Here is a 24,910-nt window from a genome sequence, read left to right as displayed (position 1 = left end):
TTGGTCACCAACTTTACCGGCTGGGGCACTGAAATTAGTCCTTCTCCGCACTTCAGCATCCAACTATGACCTCAGATCAGATGTGGTGACGCACTCAATTTCAGCATATTACAAAGTGGAGGAAAATACATTATTCTCCCAGTAACTGTGAGTGAAGAGCTGTTGGACTTGACCCTTTTGGCGGGTTCACCCCTAAACTTTTTGCCTGTCCCCTAGCCTTTTCCCTATGTAGCGCTGGTGGTTTTAGGCCTCTAGGCACTTTATCACTGCTGTCCAGTGTAAAGTGGGTGTTCTTTGGGTTACATGTAGTGAGATTGGCCTGCCCTCTGATAGGAATGCATGGGAGATTCCCCGATGAATGTGGGTCAGTGGTAAATCCTGATATGAGACGCACACAGCGTGGTCAAGTCTGGTATGTGTGAAATGGTATTAATAAATGCTGTGCAATGGTGTGCGCAGATTTATTGTAGTTATGTTAGAAATGCCACTTTTAGAAGTTGGTATTTCTGTGTGCTATGGGTATGCCTGCCTGATGTGAATTGCCTGTCTGGCTTTTGAGTGACAGGGGCTGAGGAAGTGTGGGTGGCTCCAGGAGGGGCAGGGTGAGCCAGTGCTGGGCTGAATGGGAAATCTACATTTTGAGTAATGGGAGGAGAAGTCCCTGGTCCCTGAATAGGAGTCTGCCTGCCCTAGTGAATGTTGGCTCCGCCCCCCCCTGTGGTGTGTCTGATGACGAGCCCCCACCTGACAAAGAGGAAGAGGAGCCTTGTAAACAAAGTGCTCCAATTCCCCCCTGAACCAGTTTTTTCTGGTTCCCCAAGCCATGTGCTCTGCAAAACAAAGAGGAAAAGTGGTATAAATGTAGGGGCTGTGACCCCATGAAAATATTATTCCTGTGCTTGTGCTGTTTCTGACTTGAGGGGGGAGGGGGGGATGCTGCTGCTGCTGGGTTCCAGGAGGAACCGCCACTAGGGACTGCCTCCCCGCTGGAGGGCCCTGTGTGCTGGCCTGCCTGAGCCCAGCCTCTGCCCCCTAGATTCTTGGACTTCAGCGCCTGTGAGCGCTTAGCTTTCGTTTTGAAAAGCGCTATATTTTTATTGCTTGAGCCCCAGGGAAGGGGACTCCAATTTTGTCAGAAAAGGAAGACGCTTGTGTGATCTGCAGCGCTGTGCTGCGAGAAGATTTAGGGAATCCCGATGAGGGGATTCCCTCGCATTGCTGGCTTCTGAGCGGGAGCCCACCCCGCATTTTGTGATTGCTGGCGGGTGCCCACCCCGCTTATGAGCTCGTTTTTGGCAGCGGGTGCCCACCCTGCTCTCATACCATTGAAAAACCCCGCCAATTTGTGCCCCCTGCGTGAGGCTGCCGCCGAGAACACCGAGGATCCATAAAGGGCCTGCCGCGCTGCACGCGGTGACCCAGAAGCCAGGCAGAGCTGCTTGTTTGTGGGCGGGGCGATCTGCGAGCGGCAGGAAGCTAGGAGTCCGGAAGGAGGACGGGAGCCGACCCCGCCTCCTCAAGCTGAGAAACAAAGTCCCGGGTCCCAGGAGGGGGCCCGGGTGAAGAGGCGACCGAGTGGAAGTCTGCGACCAGGTGGGGCTCCTGTGAGGAGCTCTGTGAACCAGAACTGTCTGGGCCATCTGGAGGCAATCAGAATTATTTGACAAGGTTTCCTCTTCAATCATGTGAGGAACTTTGAGATCAACAGCATGTGGGGAAAAGCGCAAGCAAATATCACTAACCATCTGATCGAAAACATATCCCCCCACAACTCTTGCTGTGGATGCCAGCTTGCGTAGAACCAGTCGAAAATGCTGTCCAGGATCTGTTTGTTGAGTTCCCTTTCGTGACAGCTGGTATTTGTTCTGTTCAACGTGTCTGCTAGGACATTAGTTGTTCCTGGCATGTGTTCCGCCTTAAGTGTTATTTGATGTTGCAGAGTACCTGTGCTGGTTGCGATAGAGCTGGTGACCTTGTACCCTCGTGCTTGTTTATATAATACATGATGGTGGTGTTGTCCATGCATATTGCTACAGATGACCCTGTTATCCCAGGCAGAAACGATTGTAGAGCCGATGCTGAGGCTTTGAGCACAGCACGTTTAGGTGATTTTCATCTTGAGTTGCTTTCAGTTTCCGCTGATGGTTAAATCCTGTAGGTGAGCACACCATAACAAATTCGGGAACATGATGCAGGAATGTTAATCCTTTGGACCGGTTTGTGTTCTGTATCCACCAAGGATGTCATCATGGTCAGTGATCTCAATTACATCGTCCATTGAACTTGTAACCATTATCTGTCTAGTTCCTCTTGCAAAGGTCGCATCTGAAGGCAGCAATTTCAAATGAGTGGAATACAAGAGGATATCATCTTGAGAAGTGACTTGTATAGGCAAACTGAAACTGACTTTTTTTTGAGTAACCGTTTGCCTTACTTTTCAGACGAATGCCTTGTCTTGAGTCATGTCCAGAGATCCTCTCAAGAACATTAAAGTTATTAAAGGTTTGAGAGAGAATTTTTTTTTTTTGTAAAATTTTTATTTTTGATTTGCAAAAAAGAAGAAACAGACAAACATAGGGCTGCGGAGGAACCGCACATTACTCCAGATCAGGGCAAAGCATTGTGCACATATCAGCAGTGACCCAGACTATAGTACAAGCATATCCAGGCCAGGAGCGAGACAACATAGTATCTAGGCCACAGTACCAGCGGCTTACAAGCCTATCAGTAGGCCAGGCCGTCCAGGAGAACCAGAGCTGCAATAAATTGGGCCCCAATCCTCCAAGTTCCACACAGGCGGTGCAGATAATCAGTCCGCGGACCCTCCACAGCCCATAAACCATGACAACCAACTGCCCCATCCCACCCCCACCCTCCCCCCTGGTGGTGACGCCATTCACTCAGCACTCATTCCACATCCATATTACACTTGAAAGAGGTGCATCGATCTCAATGAAGCCGGGCATACCGCCGAGGGTAACCCCTTAGAGAGAAAGTCAAGCCATAGACTCATCAATGGGATAAGTCAGCACTTCCTTTATATGTGAGAGGATTTCCTCCCAATACGGACGGATCACCGGGCAGTCCCACCAGATGTGGCGGAAGTCTCCCAAAAGTCCGCAGCCCCTCCAGCACTTATCCGAGGTCGCCGGGAAAATGCGGTGAAGCCTAGTCGGGCACATATACCATTGCATGACCGTCTTGAGGTGGGCTTCCCTCAGGTGCAAGGAATGATTAAAGGTCGTCAGGTCCCGCCAAAGCGCCGACCATTCCACATCCGAAATGTCTCGCCCCAGCATTTCTCCCCATTGCCCCATATAACGAGGTCGAGGAGCTACCGTCGATTTGAGCAACAACTGGTATATGAAGGAAATGGCCCCCTTCATGGCGGACGTGCGTAATATAAAGGCTTCAAACGGTGTCGGCGGTCTCGTAGCCGCTTCCACCACCCCAGGTGACGTAGCCCAGTGAAGCAGCTGAACATGCCGGAATTGTTCAGACTGGGGGACCCCATAATCTCTCATACAATTAGTGAAAGTGAGGGTGTCCAGGCCGTGGAACAGATGGGTCAACGCCCGACACCCCCCCTCCCTCCACACCGCAAACGGCCCTTCATGAAGCGCCGGAGGGAAAGCCGGGTTGTAATGCAAGGGCGTAAATGGCGAAGGGAACGTGGTCCAACGGTCATCCGCCGCTAGCGAGTCCCACACCTTCAACACTGTGCTCGTAGGAGTGCTTATATATGCGTTGAGAGGGCGGTCCTTCTTCGGTTTCCAGGCTAAGTCCCAGATCGACCTGCCGGCAACGCATCGGTCCATATGGAGCCAATGTTTCTCGGAGGTTTGTTGCGACCACTCCACCAACACTCGCAGTTGCGCCGCCTTGTAATATAACTGCAGGTCAGGGAGCCCGACTCCACCATCAGATCTCGGCCGACGGAGAACCGCATAGGAGACCCGTGCCTGACCCCCTTGCCAAATGAAGCGCAATACACGGGTCTTGAGCCGTCGAAAGAAATCGCTGTCTATGGGGATAGGCAATGCCTGGAACAAATATAAAAATTTAGGGAGGAGAACCATTTTCACGGCATGAACTCTGCCCAGCCACGACAGAAATTTTGGTTTCCACCTGTCCAGTTCCATCCGGGTCTTCGCCAACAAAGATGGGAAATTGGCCTGGAACAGCCCGCCCACTGTCGGAGTCAGATGGACCCCTAGGTAGACGATTGAACCTGTGGCCCAGGCCAGCGGAGTCAGCGGCCGTACCCGATTCCTCTCGACCTCCGAAAGGGTAAGATTCAGGATGTAGGACTTGCCATAGTTGACCTTAAAACCGGCCACGGCCTCAAACTCCAATAAGACCTCCCGGATGCACTGCAGCGAGATTTCCGGATCAGTAATAGAGAACAAGACGTCGTCCGCAAAGAGCGAAATCTTGTGCTGTTCCCCCGCGAACGGCAGACCTCGGATCCCGACGTGCTCCCGCACCGCTACCGCCAGCGGCTCGATGCTCAGCGCGAACAGCAGGGGGGACAGAGGACAACCCTGTCTAGTGCCCCGAGCGTGAGTAAAGAACGCTGACATATGACCATTCACCGTCACCCGGGACCGGGGGCAGCAGAAATTAGCCTTCACCATAGTGATGAAAGCCTCCGAGAAACCAAAGGCAGTCATGGTATTGAACAGAAATCCCCAGTCCACCCTATCGAAGGCCTTCTCGGCATCCAGGCCCACTAGGACTGCCGGAATACGAAATCTTTCTGCCTTCTCTATTAGATGCACCACCCGACGAGTGTTATCATGCGTCTGGCGCCCCTTGATGAAGCCAGACTGGTCTGGATGGATTAGCGCCGGCATAAGGTCTTGTAGCCTACGTGCCAGGATCGCCGAGTATAGTTTGGCGTCCAAATTAAGAAGCGCTATCGGGCGAAAGGAGGCGCATTGCGCTGGATCCTTCCCCGGCTTTGGCAAGACCGTAATCATCGCCTCCGCCAAGGAGCCAGTAGAGGAACCGGAGGAAGCCATGTCATTAAAAAGGGTTACCAAGAAATCGCAGATCTCGGAAGCGTAGGATTTATAAAACACAGCGGTGTAACCGTCTGGGCCAGGTGCTTTGTGAAGCTTCAAGTTCGCAATAGCATCTAACACCTCCTCCCTGGTAATCGGGGCCCCTAAAAGCTCGTTCCATTCCCTGGACACCTGCGGAAGGTGCAGACGCCCCAGGTACTCCCTCTGGGCAGCTGCTCCCAGCCTTTCCCCCCCGTATAGATCCGAGTAAAATCGTCCGAAAATGGCCGCCTTTGTTTCGTCCCGGTGCTGCAACTGACCCACAGAGTCGCGGATCCCCCCAATGTACTCACGTTCCCGCCTGTCGCGAAGCTGTCGGGCCAGGTGCCTCCCCACCTTGTTACCACAGGAGTAGGACTGTCGGCCCAATCTCAGTAGTGTGAACTCCGCCCTGTTATTGTAATGTGCCCTCAGTTTCCCCCGTACCGCCGTGAGAGGCCGGAGGGTCACCCTCGAGGGGTTAAGTTTATGCGCCCGCTCGAGAGATGCCAGCTCAGTCTCCAGGGCCTCCCGATCCTTGCGGCGCAACCTATTAAGTTGTGCATTAAGGCCCAAGCACGTGCCCCTGACGGACGCCTTAAAGGCATCCCATGTGTTGGATACCGAGGTATCGGACGGCGGATTGAGGGTAAAGAACTCCCTAATGGCCACCCGCAGCGCCTTGTTAGAATCCTCGTCCCGAAGTACCGAAGCTGGGAAATACCATTTCCGTTGCCCGGTGTCTGCCGACGACCAGCGCAGAGTAAGCACCAGCATGCTGTGGTCCGAGACCGAGATGGGCAGTATGGTGGAGTCACGGACATCTCCTCTAAGAGCCTGGCTGAGGAATATATGATCCAATCGTGAATATGAGTGGTGTACATGAGAAAGAAACGTGTAATCTCTGGACGTTGGATGCATAAACCGCCACCCATCAACCAACCCCAGTTCCGCAATCTTTTGCCGTGACAACTCAGAGAACACACCAGTATCCGCCCTGCGAGCGCCTGAACAATCCAGCGCCCTGTCCCACACCAAATTACAGTCCCCCATGAGGAACAACCGCCCTTCTACAAAATCACTCACTTTATGCAACAGGTCTTGTAAGAACTTATTCTGGCCAGTATTAGGAATATACATCACAACAAAAGTACAAAGCCTCCCCTGCACCAGCCCTTTCACCATCAACCAACGGCCCTCCCTATCCGTGCGTACCGCCACAGGTTGAAAAAGCAGCGAAGTATGGAAGAGGAGGGCCACCCCCTTATGCTTCGTGGACGCAGAGGATCTGTATATTAGGGGATATGCCTTATGCTTAAGACGCAGCTCATCTTTGCGAGCAAGGTGAGTCTCCTGAAGTCCCACTACATCCAATTGGTGGTCAGTTATATACTTCCATACCTTTTGCCTTTTCTGCGGGGAGTTCAGCCCCTTAACATTCCAGGTCCCTAAGCTAACAGGCATCGTGAGACACAAAACTAGAAACCTCTATGACTCTGGAACATGCCCACCACCCCCGCCAGAAGGAACCCTGGTCACAGCACATATGAAAAGCATACTCCCGCCAACCCTCCTCCCCACAATCCCAACCTTGAGCCCCATGCAAAATCACCCCGCAACTCTCATACCAACAGCGCCTCCCATCCATCCTCTCACCATCACATGACACAACCCACAACAAGCCCGCGTCACCACCAGAACCCCCCCACACCCCCAACCCCAACACCCCAAACAGCCCCCCCAAGACCCTCCCCCCCCGGAAACCCCCAGACAACCCATCCAAAGTCCACAAAAGTCCTCCCAGGGCTGGCGAGGAGACATCAGCCGAAGTCCCCTGTAGGCCGAAGGAAAAGGAAACAGTGAAAGCGTAAACAAAACATTAACAATGAAGAAAATACTCATCAGTCCCAGTGGTCCACAGGTCACGAAGTTACGACCACTTCGGGGACTGGTCAGGAAGACCATCTCGGTTCCTCCCAAGGTCACGGTCTGGGGAGTCTTCTCCGAAAGTACATCCATTCACCCAGACCGGGGGGGTCCATGCCCCTCCAGCGCCGATCCGCAGAATCAAGTCACCGTCACGCCGCTCCAGAGCTGGCCTGTGACGCCGGCACCGTCGCTGAAGCCACTGACGCCACTGCACTTCCCCTCTCCTGCTGACTGGCATCGCGGTCCGGGCGCCCCCTCGCCGGAGAGGACCCCACTCTATGCCACGAGGAAGACCGACGCCGCCTCCGAGATGGGGATGCATTCGACCCCTGGGACGGGGCAACCTCCTCTAAACCCAAGAGCTCCTTCGCCTCCCGAAGGGAGCGCATCTGCATCAGACGATTCTGCCACCTGAAGATGATCCTGAACGGGTGCCCCCAAGAGTAGGCGATGTTGCGTTCCCGCAAAAAGGAAGTCACCGGCCGAAAATCCCTCCTCTTCTGAAGCGTAGACGCAGCAAGGTCCTGGAAAAGCTGGGGATGATGGCCCCGAAAGTGCAGCGAATCGATGGCCCTAGCCTTCCGGAGGATGCGCTCCTTCAATTGAAAGTCATGTACACAGACAAGGATGTCAGGGGGCGGCCCCCCCCCTCTCCTGGGCAAACCAACGCGATGGACCCTATCCATCTGGATAGTCTTCACCTCATCCTCATCCAGGATCTGCAGCAACAGCTCCTGCACATAGCCTCGCAGGTCACCCGACTCACCATCCCACGGTACCGCTTTAATGCGAATGTTATTCCGCCGGGAGCGGTTCTCAAGATCTTCCATGTGTGCCTGTAGGTCCAAGTTCTGCTCCGTGAGGCGAATGACATCTTGCTGGAGTAAGTGGACATCATTGGCCGTGCTCAAATCATGGTCCTCAAGAGTCGCCACCCTTTCTCCAATCCCATCAACATCTCGCCGGACTTCCCGGAGATCAGAGGCCAGCTGCGCCCGCAGCTCAGAGATGTCCTCCTTGATGGAAGCAAAAAGTTCGGTCATAAAAGCCTTAGTGGCCGGGGCCTCGTCATCGGGTATCCCAGGCGACCCACTTGCACCGGGGGACGCCGGCTGCTGCGACGATCTAGCCGCGCCGTCCTTCAGAACGCGTCCCTTGCGGGCCTGGTTAGCCATAATGCCGGGCGCCTTGCACCAGGGCAAACGCTCCACTAATCACCACCAGAACCAAGCAGTACCCTGATCCGGGCCTGCAGATGCAGCAGTTGGCCCCGGCGGGCAGTCCCACTCCGTGTCCACCACACAGCTCCTGGCCAGAAGCTCCCGGCGAATCTCCGGCGTCCAGATACCAGGAGGTAGGAGAGCGCAAAGCCCAGGAGTCAGGAGGCCCCCAGGCAGCTACGATAAGCCCTAGGTAGGCGGTGCACGAAGGCAATCCAGACAGCAAAAGTCCATGAGCGAGCGCTACGCACTCAAACAGTCGGCTGAGCCAGGCAAAATGGCGGCGCCACGCTCCTCAACCAGAGCACCTCCGGGCCTCCAGGTACGCACCCCCAACAGCACCCCTAGTCCGCACCAGCTCGCAGCGTAGGACTGGAGCCTCCTCTGGGAGTCCGGTCACAGGCAATGGGCAGCCGCAGCCCCCTCGGGTCACATACCACCTAGACGGGCCCCAAACGCAGCCTGTAAAGTCCTGCAACAGCGTAGGAGGCCGCGCCAGCCTCGATCGCTTCCGCCGTGCTTGAACTGCTGACCACCGTTAACACCCCCACATGGTCGGCGCCCGTCTCCACGCGTCGAGTCCAGCAGCTCCTGACCGGGTAAATGCGGCCTCTGGGAAGCGCCCGGGGCCTCTACCACACCTCCCGGCCTGTGCTCCCGGGTCCCCACACTTCTCGCAAAGCAGTTCTTTCCGTCTCGTGGGTACACCCCCACAGCACTAGCGGCGCCGTGCCAGACCATAGAAGGGCCCAGGGCAAGCACCACCCCAGGGGCAGTCACGAAGTCGCCGCCACACCAGGAGCCGGCAGCTCTCCCAAGACGTCCCTCGATGGGCCCCTTCTGCGGGCCGGGCTCCCTCCGCACCTCCCCTGTCCAGAGCGGGGGGTCACTCACCAGGATTAGGCCTCCTGGGGCCCTCGCGGAGCCCGGTCCCTGCCGCTCCACAGATGCACCTCTGGATCCCGGCGGGCTCAGTGGTACCGCCCCCCGCCGAGGCCTCCGGGACCTCTCTGCTCTCCAGGCCGCCACTCGCCGGCACCTTCAGGCTCCACCGGAGCTCGCAGCCGCCCCACGCTGCCTCCGCCGACAGCCCGCAGCCCAGGCGGTCCGATGCCAGATGACCCAGGTCGGGGCGGGGCGCAGAAAGGACCCCCTCCGTCGCGGTGGGCCCCGCGTCACGCCGGGCCGGCCTCCGCTAATCAAGACCGGGGATCCGCAGGCCGCAGAGCTCCGCCTGTCTCGCAGCCTCCCTGGGCGATCCTTCACCCCGCCGACGGCACCGCGCTCCACCGCAGCGTACCGGCGACCTCCGCCACCGAGTAGGGGCCGAGCTGGGCACCAGGTGCCGCGCTGTTAGCAGCTTTGCTGGATCGGCGCCGGAGAGACAAGGAAAAGCGTCCTACTCCGACGCCATCTTGGCCACGCCCCCTGAGAGAGAATTTTTACTTTTTGACATCAAGACCCAGGTTGTGAAAAAGTGCAAGACAGGCTGTTGTAGCCTTTGTTGCCTGCCGAGACGTGATTGCCTTTATCAACCAATTGTTGAGGTATAGGAATACCTGTAAATCTTTTTGCCTCAGGTGAACTGCCACTGGTGCCAATCAGCTAAGACAGGGTGTCAATCTCCTGACTTCTTTTTTATCAGATGGAAACAAGAATAGATCTTGTTATATATACACTTCTCCTTCTATGGCATCCTCGTTAAGCATGGTTGATATTTCTTGCAGGATCAGCAGCAGCAGATGGGGATTGGGGGGCATTTAGTGGTTTTTTGATACATTTTAAGGTGTATTCATATGTGATTAAATCTGGCACCCATATTTCTTTTTATTAGGGACCATTGAGGGAGATAATTTAAGATTTGGCCCAGGGAATTGCAAAGGATAACCGGCACCACAAAGTCATCACTGCTTTTTGGCACTGTCCCTTCCTTGAGCAGATTGCTTCCTTCTGGGAGCTTGTTTGGTGTACACCGCTGTTGGGGGCTATCTGTACTGATGATGTGGATACAAAGAACAGTATTGATGTTGAAAAGGCTGGTATTGATGATTCAATTATTGATATCCTCCTATGCAGGCATTTAGGCCCCTTCCTCTTGCTCCTCGAAATGGTGCTTCCTTATTTGTAATGTACCTAATGATCTGGAAGTTTCTGTATCTGTCTTGATAGCTTGCAGAGAATCATCCACATGCTTGCCAAATATTGCCCTGCCATCTTGCGGCATTCAATTTTGTATTTCTGACCTGAATGATGTTGCCTTCAGACATCCCGTCTCCTAAGAACAGCTGCACCCGCTAGTTTCCTGAATCCAGTTGATGACACATCCATTGCCCAATAAATCATCTCCATGGAGATTCCCTCTCCTTCGTGTAATATTTTCTTAGCTTATTCTCACGCACCTTCTGCTAAGAGATCAATGTATTTGGGGATGTCTGATAACATTTGTCTAGCATAGCAGCCTAGGATAGCTAACGAATTAGCCGCTCCAACAGTAGTGACTGCCATGGAGAAGCCTTTCCCAATATTGTCCAAGGGTTGGCTATCCCTATCCAGAGGCATGGAAATGGGAGTATCAGGGTTCTTTGAGTGATGGTGGGTCACTTGTGTTATGACTGAGTCAGGCTTTGGATGGCCAATTAAACATGCCAGTGAATTATCCAGTGCCTTATACTTCTTATGCCGTCTAGGCAACACTGCCAAAACTGTGGCTGGATTCTTCATGGTCTGAATGACTTACTCCCAAATAAAATCAATAGGAATTACCCTGACCACATTCTTGATAGATTCCTTAAAGTCATAAAATAAACAATCCGGCTGCTTCGTCGTTAAGGGCAGTTGGAATATTTTAGCTGCCATTTCCATTAGGTTGTGAAACCTGCAAATTCTGTTTGGTGGAGGGTCCACTGGTAGTGCTACTGGTTGAGATGGTTTCCAGATTAGGTAGTTATCCCATTCATTGGGAACTGATCTAGTGTCCGTGATCCCTCCTTCTTCCCTATCCTCATCTGAGGAAGGTGCATCATCTGCTAGTGGTTCTCCCAAGGTTATAACCAGTGTCCATGTTGGAGTTGTAAGTACAGTAAGAATGCAAAGTGTGCGCGTAATAGGGATTTGAATATGTGGCGACTGCACTAGTCTTTCTGGCTGAAATGGAGAAGTAACCGGTACAGGCTCTTGAAACCTCCTATAATTACCTTGTAGCTTGTGTTGAAGATTATTCACTAGAGCAAGTGGCATTTGTACTGAATCATCACAGAACTCTTGGTGACCATAACGCAGATACTGGTATAATATTGTTCCTTATGATACTTATCAGCATCCTCTTGACATTTTACATGCAGGTCGGAAGGACTATGTGCTTCCCCAAAAGGACCTTCATCCTCGGATTCCTCATCATAAAGGAGATGAACTGGTGGAAAAGGGAAACTTTACTTTGGGATGTGTGTGCAGGTCGTAATATCTCTGAAGAAGTTTTTTCCTTTGTGTAGAGTGCCATTAACTACGACAGTAGTGGCAACAGCTTCATCGTTGGAGATATTTTTTCGTCGACGAGGCCTTTGGCTGCGGTAGCCTCGTAGATGGTGTTTTCGATATCTTTGTCAACGACGCCTTGGTCGAGTGAGGCTCTATCCAGAGTTAGTACTCCTGCAGAGTAAAGAAAGGGTGCGGTAAGCATAGTGTGCAGGCAAGCGTTTGAAATCTACTGATGAAGGTCCAAACGAATTCTTACTGCCTGGTGATCTGTAAAGAGCAGGCGAGTATGCTGCTCCGTCTGAAGACCCACTGCAAAAACCAAAAGTATGGTTACGTCGTGGGCCTGTCATTTAAAGAGACCACGGAAAGCGGCTGAACGGTAACAACCGGAAGAAATGAGTAACTTGCCTGTAACTGCAGTTATCCAGTATTGGTATCTTTCATAGATTCACATGCCTGAATCATTCCCCGTCGTTGGGATGGGAGTCCCCGGTACATAAATAAAGTAATGTCTCATTAGACATATAGAGTAATAGGCCAAAGGCCTCACATTAGTAACATATCCAGGTCCTTTTGTAATAAGGACCAAATTCTAGAGAGCAACGAATCAGCTGCCACCACCTCTGGAACCTTCTTGGAAGGAGCTATATCCCTCAGATTTTCATTAGCACAGTGCTATATAGAGGTACAACTGAGAGTACTAGGTGAGCCCTTCCAAGGGAGGCGGGTGGGTTACATGTGAATCTATCAAAGATACCAATACTGGATAACTGCAGTTACAGGTAAGTAACGCATTTCTTATCCAGTAATAGGGCATCTTTCATAGATTCACATGCCTGAATCAGAATAGAAAGCAATGATGAGCACATTTCCTTTAGCACAAAGAACATAAAAGCATTAGTTTATATATATATATATATATATATATATATATATATATATATATTACCTACTGGCGGTCGCCAGTAGGTATATATAGTTAGGATTTTTTCTCTATGGGATTTTTGAAAATTCTATGTCTAATAACTTTGGCGTTTGTGGACGGAATTGGCTGAAATTTTCAGGAAAATGGAACATTTTGTTTCTGAGCAGCCCCTGAAAATTTGGGGGGGGTTCGTCAAGGGGGGGCCGAGAAAAAAGGGGGGTCCCAAAACGTGTTTTTAACATTGAGTTTTCCATAGGGCGGTTGGCCTCACTTTTAGCCCGAACGGCTGAATGGATTTGCACGAAACTTGGCAAAATTGTAGGGACTGGTAGCCCGATGTGCCTTTTGTAGGTCTCAATATATGTGCTCCAGTGGATTTTGAGAAATTAACGTTTAAAAAAAGATATATATCTGTAACAGCGGACCGGGCAGCGCTCCAGGATGCGTACTTTTCGCGCAACGGAGCTTTGTGAAGCGAAGCTGATTGGTTCTCCGGCGTCTGTCAACATTCCAAACAGTCCGTAGCGGCCGCCATCTTGTCTCTCGGTAGGATCGAGAGACAAGAGGAGGCCAAAGCGAAGGGGCAAATGACCATAAGGGGGAATAGTAGATCCTCGCTGACCCCCTACGTTTGATGTGGAGGTTTTAAAAGGGCTCCGCGGGGCAAAAAAACCCCAAAATAATAATAATCGAACGGCTGAATGGATTTGCACGAAACTTGGCAAAATATTAGGGACTGGTAGCCCGATGTGCCTTTGCTAGGTCTCAGTATATGTGCTCCAGTGGATTTTGAGAAATTAACGTTCAAAAAAAGATATATATCTGTAACAGCGCTCCGCTTCGCGTACTTTTCGCGTTACGGAGCTTTGCGAAGCTGATTGGTTCTCCGGCGTCTGTCAACATTCCAAACAGTCCGTAGCGGCCGCCATCTTGTCTCTCGGTAGGATTGAGAGACAAGAGGAGGCCAAAGCGAAGGGGGAAATGACCATAAGGGGGCATAGTAGATCCTTCCTGACCTCTTAGGTTTGATGTACCATTTTGTCAAGTTTGGTGTAATTCCGTTCAGCCATTCAGGCTGTAGACGTATGTAAATGTCCTATGGAAAATTGCATGGGGAAAACACATTTGAAAGTGTTGAAATTTAGAACCAATTAAAATGTTACTTTGGTTTTGTATTTGTGTGTGATGAAAGTTAATTGGTTATGTATATATGTCAAATGAGAGGAAACCACAGCCATTTTGTGATACTACTGTCTGAGGTACATTTGTGAGGAATTTTTGGTGGTGAATTTCTGGTGTTTAATTTACACAGTACTAACACTTCTGCTACTTTTAAAAAGGTGAGTTGTTAATTTGTAAGGGGAACTATGTTGTACACTTGAAGATAATTTGAAAAATGTTTTCTGTTATTTATTTGCAGTCCTTCTGTTATACTAAATACTTGATAAAGTTAGTTTTATATTATGTATTACTAAAAACGATAAATGAAAGTGATTATTTTTTTCTGCAATTTACAGCAAGCAATTTCAAAATAAAATGGCTCACAATGAAGAGACCGTGGCAATTTCTTTTGAATTGTCCACTACATTGATTGAAATTGAGAGCACCAATAATGAAATATTGTCACAAGGAGGACATGACTTGTATGATTCCATTAGATTGATTGAAATGGACAGCACCAAGAATGAAATATTGTCACAAGGAGATGACTTGAATGATTCCACTACATTGATTGAAATTGAGAGCACCAATAATGAAATATTGTCACAAGGAGGAGATGACTTGTATGATTGCATTAGATTGATTGAAATGGACAGCACCAATAATGAAATATTGTCACAAGGAGGAGATGACTTGAATGATTCCACTACATTGATTGAAATTGAGAGCACCAATAATGAAATATTGTCACAAGGAGATGACTTGAATGATTCCACTACATTGATCGAAATTGACAGCACCAATAATGAAATATTGTCACAAGGAGGAGATGACTTGAATGATTTTTTTGATCAATCTCTTGATGGCGAATTTATCGAGTGTTTGGAGACCATAGAGTTACAAGAATCATCATTGGAGACTTTTAATGAGGACATTGCTGATGAGGACATGTTACTAGTTCTTTCAAATTTAGAAAATTCTGAAGAATAAATTTATATTTAGAAATCAAAAATTGTTTGAGACATTATTCATTTTTATTTTTAATTTATGAGGTTGTAGCGAAGTGATTGTAGTATAAAATGAGACTTATAGTATAGAGTGCAAAATTTTTATGTTACATGGTAAGTTTACTCATATTTACTTCCCTTCTGCCACTATATTATCTCCAATGTGTATTTGACATCTCTTCTTCATCTCCGGCCTCCTTTCTCTCACTGTGTGTCTCCGATGCATCTTATCGCTGCTATTTTGTGTAATTACAGAAGAGAGTAAAATAAAATAGTTCGGAACGTGAAAAGGGGGCAAAGTAGAGTACTCCTCACCCCCTAGGCCTTTTTAGGCGGTCCCAAAAGGATCAGTTTCTGCTTTCCTGAGAGATTATGGTATGAGTTCCATATACCACAATAACTTGCATTACAACATGCAAGATATCTATCTCCTATTACCAACTTTTGGAGATATTCGCGCTAAGCGCGAATATCTCCAAAAAGTAACACCTGCCCTGAGCAGTTCTTAGCCATGTTATCCAATGGGAGGTGGATAACATGGCTAAGAGCATTAGCTCGGTAATGCATGAATATCGCTGAGTTTTTAGCGATATTCATGCATTGCGGCCGTTTATTATCGCATTTGCGATAAACCTTGATAATAGCAAGGTTTATCTTCGATAATTTCTGACGATGCTTAGTGGTAAAAAATTGGTTGGTAAGCATCGTTAGCGATAAATATCGCTTAACTTTGGTAATATGCCCCAACGTCTGTTAACGTTCGATTCGAAGGAAATGAGGAAGTGTTGAAAAACATTGTCTGCGCCATCTTGCCTTTTTTGAAATGCCACACTTTTGTCGTGCACGGCAGCCATTTTAGATGTCTTGACCAGACCCACTCTCTGCACGCTGTCGATTCGTAGCATGGCTCCTCACCCACGCAAGCATCTTCCCTAGGCACTGGTCACCACCGCTCTCTGTCTTATGCATGGGCAATAAACCTCCCCCCATCTGCGCTGCTCTTCCCTGAGAATCACACTCTGTGCCCGCCCGACACCTCCCTTTCGCCCTATTCACTACCGCACCCTCTGACACTCCTCTTTCTCTGTGTCCGATTGTCCAGGCTATCAGCTAGCCCTGCAGATGTAGTTTATGGCCCCAGCTGTAAAGAATCACCCCTCTTCAAAGGAGTTATAGTAGATCAAGGCCCACACCCGATGAGATCCGTCACACCACACGTGTTCCTACTATCTGAAAACCATCCTGTATTGTGATTGGGGAGGGGACCGAGCCTGAAGCGGAAGATTCCAGGAATGACTCTTTGTACATCAAAGTTTTTACAATTATGTGTCACATTAAAAATATATAGCACTCCAACAAAGTAGTAGGAATATAAAACTTTAATAACATATAAATATATACAAGAAAACAAAAACAGTAAAAACATTTAAACAACGAAGAGACCGTGGCAATTTCTTTTGAATTATCCAATAGATTTATTGAAATTGACAGCACCAATAATGAAATATTCTTGTCAGTAGCGGTCTGTTGTGCGAATAGTTCCAAGGCAGCAGAACGCGCTGAAATCTAGATGGCACGAAAGTGATGTCTAGTAAGTTGCCGCCCAGCAAAAAACGGCGTGGGGCGCCGCGGGGGTGAGTGAGTCCAGTAGGCACCACAGCTATTCTTACCGGCATTGCAGAATTACTGCTGGGGACAATGCCTGTGCTGTAGCAGGGTCACAGCAGAAACAAAAAGGATTCTGTTGAAGATGTTGTTGGTTTTCAATTTGAAAACAGTTCTGGTGTCAACTGCTATGCTAATGTAGTGGTTAATGTTTTGTTTTCTCTAGAAAATGTAAAAGAGGGGGAGGCAGTCCAAAGTTCCGTTAAAAGGGCAAAGGAAAGGATCAGTGGTTTGAACTATCAGTCAAAAAGGGGAGGGGGTGCAATAATTTTTCCTACCGGGTCACACTGTGCTTTCACCGGAAGTGAGGTCTGCAGGATTCTAGTAATTCAAAGTGAGGCTGGCGCCAGCATGGGAGCGCCGACGTCCCGCGGATACAGTTTCGTCACTCCACGGGCGATCATGGCAGTCATTCCCCATCGGGGGTCGGAGACTCCCGCGGCTCCTCTAGAATCTTCAAGGTCGTGGAGGACTACGGTGGTGGAGTCAACCAGTGACCGGGCCATTTCTTTATGCTGGGCCCGCTCTTGCCAGGTCGACCGCCATTTTGAGAGTTCGGCAGCTACCGGCGATCGCGGGGTCACATGAGCGGACGGGCTCCACCCTGCCGGGCGAGACGTTGCAGCATGGCCACAGTGGAAGAACCCTTTTCCGGGCGCCTGGAGCGCTGAGGGTGCAGCTGGGAAGCCTCCACCTGGGGAGGCGGGAGAGGCCTGTTCGCACCGTCTCTCCCTCCCAGTGCACCCCACGGCGTCTCGCTTGAGATTTGTTATGGCCGGACCAGGCGATGAGGACGAGGGGGGGGGGGGTCGGAGGCATGTGCAAGACATCCCCCCCCAGTGTTGTCGCAGCCATTATAAAAGAAAGAAGTGTCCCGTCCGTCTTCGGGCCGGGCTTCCGGTGGATGTCGGCCGGACGCCCCTGGCTCTGGCCCCATGAACGGGTTTCTTGGTTTATCGGCTGCAGCCGGATCCCGTCGGCCTCGGCCCCCCGACCGTTGGTGGCCGGACCGGAAGAGCATGTGGCGGGACTACCTGCAACTCTCAAGGGCCACCGCGGCCGGACTGGGAGAGAGAGGGGAGGGTCGAGGAGACATTCCCCCCCCCTGCAACTGTTCAGCGTTGTAAAGGCAATCCCCTGGCCGGGTCCCGCTGGCCTCGGCCTCTCCTCCGGCTACACCCTACGTTAGGATCTCCTGGCCGAGGCGTGGCAGCAGGACCTGCCTTATATGGGCTGCTCCCGGCTGGGCGTAGCCGGAACCCTGCCCCACCTTGGAAGTTTCCAGAGTGGGGGCGGATGTTCTACTGACTTGCATTTTCCCTAGTCTATCGATTTTTTGGGCGTGGCAGGCGGTGGGACAGCGAGGGGTGATTTGGTTTCTCTTACTGTTTTTCTGGTCTCTCACCACTGGCATATTTTAACGTTTTCTTGTTTCTAGGACATTAATAGGTTTTATCATTACGTTATGTTATCGTTTCTTTGTTCGTTGTTTAATAAAAGTTCATGTTCATCAGTGGCCTACTGATTTTCGTTTTCCTATTTTTTTCTTTCCAGGTTGTTTCATGGTAAAGTTTCTGTTAACAGGATACAGTGATCACTTCGTTTTTATTGCATATGTCCTTTTCACTAGGGGTGCTCTCTGGTCGGGCCAGATGACGTATCTCTAGTAAATGGTCCGGGTGAAAAAGGTGCATCAATCAGTGGGGAGTAGATAGGCATGACAGATTACAACGGGGGAGAAAGGTCCGCATTACGTACCCTTTCACTACTTGCAAAGATTTTCCTACGTTTATTTGCAAACAGGGAATACCTCCAAAAAGAACTAATTCCCAAACAGTCAATGTTCGGACAATCAATCAATCAATGAGGAATGAAATAGGTACGACGTGTTAAAGGCTTGCGTTACCTACCCTTCACTATCTGCAAAGGGAGAGAGAATATTCCTATTCTTCCTCGTTTGCAGGTAGAGAAGATCCTTAAGAGAATTAACTTCGAACAATTCAATGCTCGATTGAAACAATCAACAAGGGGTACTGTGAACACAAATGAACGCCGCTTATGTACATACGCATTGCTATTTTCAACAGGTTGTTCCTAATGTTTCTATTTTAGCGAGGTCAAAAAGAGATCCCATTAGTGGCCTACTGATTTTGCTCGATTCCTTTTGTTTTTTTACACGATTTTTCGCTATCTGCAAAGACTAAACAGAGTATTGCGACTCTGTGCTTGTTTGTAAATAGAGAATGAACCAAAGAGAACAATCAATCAAATGGAGAGAGAAGCAGGCACGACGGATTACAAAGGGGGCAAAGGGCTGCGTTAACTACCCTTCACTATCTGCAAAGAGAGAGTACTCCTAATAGAAATGAGGGGTGGGGGGCAGCATTCAAAGCAGATCAGTGTGCATAAACACGAAAATGTTTTTACTTACCACGTACTTGACATTCGACAGCTTATGATATTTGCTATTAAAAAACCATTGAAATTCACTGAAAAAACCATAGGTTATAGACCATATATAGTTAGGAATTAGCATTTACAAAACCTTGAAAATTCACTGAAAAAACCATAGGTTATACACCATATATAGTTAGGAATTAGCATTTAAAAAACCTTATTTTACTCACACAAAACCATTGAAATTCCATATATAGTTAGTTGCACTAACTATATATCGCGCACCCGCAATCCACTGCTGATCATGTCACATATTACATCATTCATGACATGGTCAGTGACATCACTGATGACATCACTGATGACATCTCAAATGACATCACTGATGAGATCACTGATGACATCATCCAGTGACTGTGTGTTTCTGTAAAGTTTAAATATGTTTTACATATTGAAGAATGAGTAGATGTATAAGTGTCTGGACGAAGGATTTAGTAGGTGCATGACTGAATGTATGAGTGAGTGATTAAATGTGTCTCACTGAGTGCATGGGTTAGTGACTAAACTGTCTTAATTTGTGCATCATTATGTCTGTTGTTCTGTAAACTGCTGCATGTGTTGATCAGTAGCTATATGATTAACTATATGGGTTATTGATTGATTGTCCAAGTATTTGTATAGGAGACTGTGTGTGTGTGTGGCTGGCTGGGAGGTGTGTGACTCTGTGCAGATCAATGTGTACTTGTATCAATGATTGTATAAGAAAGTAAGTATGTATTAGTATATGTTTGAAAATGTAAGGTGCTCTATGTTTAACTGTATAGACAAGAAAATGGAAGTGTGATTGATTCTTTACAGGACTGACTAGGTGTGTGAGTAACTCCATGGATGAGTGGCAGAGTGTAAGTGTCTGTATAGGTGTATGAGTGCATATGATAGTGTTGTAAAGATGAGTGATTGTATGTATGAATGATTGTATGGGTGAATGAGTGAATGTGTGTGTAGACGTAGGAATCAGTGAGTACGTATGTAGTAACTAGTATTGGTGTGTCAATGGTTTAAAAAATTATACTCTGTATTTAACACTGGGTGAAACAGAGGTTATATTAAAACGTGAGGAGATGCATTGTATTGTCACATGAATGATATCATCAGTGATGTGGTCATTGATGTCAAATGAGATGTCATCAGTGATCTCATCAGTGATGTCATTTGAGATGTCATCAGTGATGTCACTGACCATGTCATGAATGATGTAATATGTGACATGATCAGCAGTGGATTGCGGGTGCGCGATATATAGTTAGTGCAACTAACTATATATGGAATTTCAATGGTTTTGTGTGAGTAAAATAAGGTTTTTTAAATGCTAATTCCTAACTATATATGGTGTATAACCTATGGTTTTTTCAGTGAATATATATATATATATATATATCTATCAATAGCATCCCTTATGGGGAAATGTTGCGGCTGCAAGGCATACATAGTGAAGACCATGATTTACTTATTGCACAGATGGCTTGCAAAGAGAGGATCCTGGAAAGGGGCTACTCTGAAAAAACTATTAATAGTGCCATCAATAAATCCATGAAGTGTTCTCGCAGCCAATTGCTGAAAAAAGAACCACACCGAAGTACCAATAAGGACATAACACCAACCAGTGAATTTAGGAATATTACTGAGTATAACAAACAACATAAACAGATCAAATCCATTATAGAGAAAAATTGGCCCCTTGTGACAAGTGACAGGGTTATTGGACCATTTCTTTCCTCTAAACCTTCCATCACATATATCATGGGACCCTCCATGTGTGATGAGCGGGTAAAAACAAGTCCTGAAGTAATAGAAGGTACATCATGGCTACAAACATATAGAGGATTCTATAAATGCAAGAGCTGCAAGGCATGCCAACTTGGTGTCAATACCTTAACCTATATGACTCCATTTAGCTCCAAACATCACATGATCACCAAACGCCTTACCTGCAAAACGGAATATGCAGTTTATATTCTATACTGCCCAAATAATCTCCGTTATTACCCATCCACAAAAGGATATTAAAACACATACGGGCAATAACAAACCAAGATAATACCTATCCTGTGGGCCGTCATTTTCGGGACAAACACAATGCTGATAAGAAACATCTTAGGTATTATGTAATAGATTCTGTGCCAGCAAGCAGGAGAGGAGGTCATCGTGAATCTAAACTGAGAAAATTAGAGACTAAAAACATACTGGAGCTAGATTCGAAACACCCGAAAGGCCTCAATATCATGGAGGATTTGCACACTTGCCTAAGCTAAGGTGTTGCAAATCAAAGACCAATGGGATATACTATGTCCTGTCCTTCTTTTTGCCAATTATCAGAGATAATACATAGGAAAACTGCCTTTAGAAACCGCTGAATACATGTTGGACTAACATCCTCCAAACTTTGTAGAATACAACGCATAAAATCAAGGTTTAAACTTCAATTTTAGCATATACTGTTTCTAAGGACATGGTTCAATAAGTGATCTTAATGAATATGTATTCATTTTTTTATTTATTGAGTCATGTTTACATTACACATCAGGAATGTGGGTATCTCCCTGATAAACATGAGAGGATCTCTCTCAATTTGAAATGTGAGGTTCGAATACTTAAACACTTGAATATCTGAATATTTTTTTATTTTATTTATTGGTACATTTGCTCATCAAATGCTTGTATTTTTTTTAGCAAAATTTGTGTATTCAGCGGTATCTATTTATGGGTTTTAACTATAGGTACTTTTGGCCAAGTATTAGAACTATGATCGACATCTAACTGTATGGAATAGTGATTTGCACAGCAAAATGTAAACCAATATCTTAAAACGGGTATTTAGACCGTGACTACAATTTGAACTAAAAATAACATGCTAAAAAATGCATCTGATGTAGGGCTCTAGATCCCACCACTCACACATGTGTCCCATAGGAAGCACATTTTACAAAATAGCAAGTTTTTTTTAAGGTTTTATGGGTATTTAGACTGAAACTTTAATCTATAATTCTAACCTTGCTTCAAGGATGAGATGACGGATTCCAAGCATTGCACAAAGAAATATTTGAGAGAACTATATTGGTAATTTGCACAAGAACACAGTAAATTGTTTTGCACTAGCACTTTTATTTGCTATAGACAAAGGTTTCAGAACTGCCATAAAACGAAATTTACAATTAATGTACCTCAATGTTCATCAATTCTGAGTCTGTCATGAATTAATATGTAAACAATGGATAGACGTCTGGCTCTGTTGTCTATGGAATTTTAGATACCAGAGGATGCAACAGTGCTTTAAGAAAGACTCCATGCAATAATATGTCTTCTGAAAAGCATTGAAAATGTTTAAAAGCCACTTGGTTTGTGTTTACATCACTCAGATGTTTGATGTTATTTCATTCTACTGTTTTTATCAATAGTTTTTATTTTAATTTTAATTCATGACGCATTGTATTTATACAGAAAGAACTCTGTTATTAGTATGCAAAGAGGTTTTATTCAAAGATAATTGGGGCAGCAACAATGTTTTCAATGTCTAGGCCAATGTTTGCACATGTGATGTAAATTAGGAGCACCTTTCACTTTAAATAACGGCACCAATGCGTATCCCATGTCATGTGATCAAGGCCTGTGGTGGGCTGAAACGCGTAATGGCGAGATTCTGCACCTTGAAGAAATAAAAGAAATATAAGGCACATTACCGTGGTCCGTTCCTTCCCAGGACGAGTGGTGGTTCTCAGGAATATATATATATGTATACATTAAAATGCAAAGCAATAAGTTGCAAGTCTGGCAAAAAGTATAACAGTAAGAAAGAAATATGCGTGGAAAAATAAGAGATAGGTTGGCGGGAAGGAAGGAAGGCTCACCTCTGTCGAAATAGGTGACGCAACACTGCCTGTCCCACTGCAACATCCTTAGTTAGTTCTGTATCCAAAAAGTTTTGTAAATTGGTAACTGTATGCAGCGACCTCCATGTTGCTGCTCTGCAAATGTCTGTGATAGGCACACCTGCAAACAGTGCCATAGAAGTAGAAAATGCCCTAGGGGAATGGGCACGAATTCTTGATTGTAAAGGTTGACCAGCTTGTTGGTGACAGAAGACAATAGCTCCAGAGATCCATTTGGAAATACTTTGCTTTGTAAGGGGGAAACCCTTCCTTGGCAAACTGTAAGCCACGAAAAGTTGGTTGGACTTGCGGAAAGTTTTTGTTCTGTCAAGGTAACTTAAGGCAACGTTTCAAATCCAGTGAACGTAAAGCTCTTTCAGCTGCTGTTTGAGTATTCGGGAAGAAAGATTTTAAGACAATAGGCTCGTTCAGGTGGAAGTCCGACAGGACTTTTGGAATGAATTTTGGATTAGTTTGAAGAATTACCATGTCATTTTTTAATTGAAGAAAGGGATCTTGTATTGTGAAAGCGTGAAGGTCGCAAACTCGTCATGTGGATGCAAGGGCTAGAAGGAGCGCAGCCTTCCAGGAAAGGATCTTGAGGTCAGCTCTGTACATCCGCTCAAAACGATGCTTCATATGCTGAGCAAGGACTGTGTTGAGTTGCCAAGTTGGAGGTAGAGACTTTAAAGGAGGCAAGGTCCGAAACAGACCATTGAGAAATTGTTTTATCAATCTATTTGACCAAAGAGAAGGTCCTGTAGAAGAGCTTCTGAAAAAGGATATTGCTGCCAAGTGAACTGTGATGGAAGCGTGAGCGAGGCCAGAAGTAGCTAAATGAAGGAGGTATGGTAATATCTCTTCTGGAAAGGATGTGACGGGACGCAGCTTAACCGCCCTGCACCAGATACAGAATCTTTTCCATTTAAATGAATAAGTCCTGTTCGTACTATCCGCTAGAGCGCGAGAGAGAAAAGCTCTGCAGTCCGAAGGAATGTTTTAAGTTCTGAAATTCGTGGAACTCAGGAGCCAGGCCGATAATTTGAGAGATGCTGGATCTGGGTGTTGGACTTGTCCCTGGTCCATTGTGAGGAGGGATGGAAACGGTGTCAACGGAATTGGAGTTTGCAGAGAGAGGAGATTAAGTTCCGTGAACCAATGTTTGCGAGGCCATGCTGGGCCTATTAGAATCAGCGTGCAAGGCTCTGCCTTCATCTTCCTGAGGAGCCTGGGAATCAGTTGAATTGGCGGAAAGGCGTAGGCGAATACGCCGAACAATGCTATTAAAAATGCATTCCCAAGAGATCCCTGTTGGGGATGGCAGCTTGTGAAGTGTTGGCATTTGGCGTACTGCTGTGTGGCAAACAGATCCCACAGTGGTTCGCCCCACAGAGAGAAGATGCTGTTGAGAGTATCTTGGTTTAACTCCCACTCGTGACAGGTTGTCTGCATCCTGCTTAGCGAGTCTGCCAATGCATTGTCTTTTCCTGGAACATACTCGGCTCGCAGGGAAATTTTGTGCTGAAGAGACCAGTTTCAAATTTTCTGAGATTCTTGAGAGAGTGAGAGAGAACGAGTCCATCCTTGCTTGTTCAGGTAGGGCATTGTCGTAGTAGTGTCCGTTCTGACAAGCACTTGTGAACCTTTTATCCTGGGAAGGAAAGCAAGGAGGGCTAGATAGACAGCTCTGGGTTCTCGGAGGTTTATGTGCAGTTTCAGTTCGGAAGGCTACCACTTCCCGCTGATCTGAAACTCCTGAAGGAAGCCCCAACCTTCTAGAGACGCATCCCTGGTTATTACTCGAGGGGAGGCTTGAGTTAGGAAGGATAGGCCTCGAGACAGATTTTATGGCTGAGTCCACCAGTTTAGAGCGGCGACCATCTGAGGAGCCACTTGTATGATGTCGTCGAAGGATCTACTGATGTGAATCCACTGAGTGGAGAGAGCCTCTTGAAGAGATTTTCTTCTGTGTAAGCGTTCTGCCAAACATAGGAGTTTTTGTTGTCGCTCCTGCGATGGGTACGCTTTTTTCAGGACCGTATCCAGGACAGCTCCCAGAAATGTTATCAGAAGGCTGTAGGACTGACTTGTATGGGTTGAGAGTAAGACCTAATCTCCTGAAAAGCCGCAGACAGGCTCTGGAAGCCTTTCTCGTGCTGTC

General features: G+C 47.5%; 1 protein-coding gene across 3 annotated transcripts in view; it reads right to left on the bottom strand.

The window, feature by feature from the left end:
- The window catches only part of DPP7 (dipeptidyl peptidase 7), a 1,731,842-nt gene that overhangs the window by 100,743 nt on the left and 1,606,189 nt on the right, over nt 1-24,910 (bottom strand). The window lies entirely within an intron of this gene.

The sequence above is a fragment of the Lissotriton helveticus genome, chromosome 5_1, assembly GCF_964261635.1.
Source record: "Lissotriton helveticus chromosome 5_1, aLisHel1.1, whole genome shotgun sequence".
In the NCBI taxonomy this organism is placed as follows: Eukaryota; Metazoa; Chordata; class Amphibia; order Caudata; family Salamandridae; genus Lissotriton; species Lissotriton helveticus.
This window is presented reverse-complemented; position numbering and strand designations above follow the sequence as displayed.